Source organism: Phalaenopsis equestris, unplaced genomic scaffold, assembly GCF_001263595.1.
Source record: "Phalaenopsis equestris unplaced genomic scaffold, ASM126359v1 Scaffold000399, whole genome shotgun sequence".
NCBI classification, from domain to species: Eukaryota; Viridiplantae; Streptophyta; class Magnoliopsida; order Asparagales; family Orchidaceae; genus Phalaenopsis; species Phalaenopsis equestris.
The window spans coordinates 1,112,148-1,112,449 of NW_018164841.1; positions in this window are offsets into that span (position 1 = coordinate 1,112,148).

A 302-nucleotide genomic window follows, 5' to 3' on the forward strand; every position below is an offset into this window, starting at 1 on the left:
CAGCGCGTGTTGACTAGATCCTAGGCAGCTCCGAAGGCATGCGTGGCGCGCTCTGGTTGAACGCCGCCGTCCATGTAGCTTGCTGACCCGACCCACTGTTTATGTCCCGAGGCGTCGTCCAGCTCGATCTTGGCTATCCATGTGATACACGCGCGATCGAACAGCTCCCCGTCATCGTCCCCGATAGAATGATCATGTGATCGTCCACACTAAAACCCTAAGATCTCAGCCTAGACTCAACCAAATCACCTCGGGTTTGATCATATGGACTCTTTTAAGTGAGACGAACATATCCATACGGT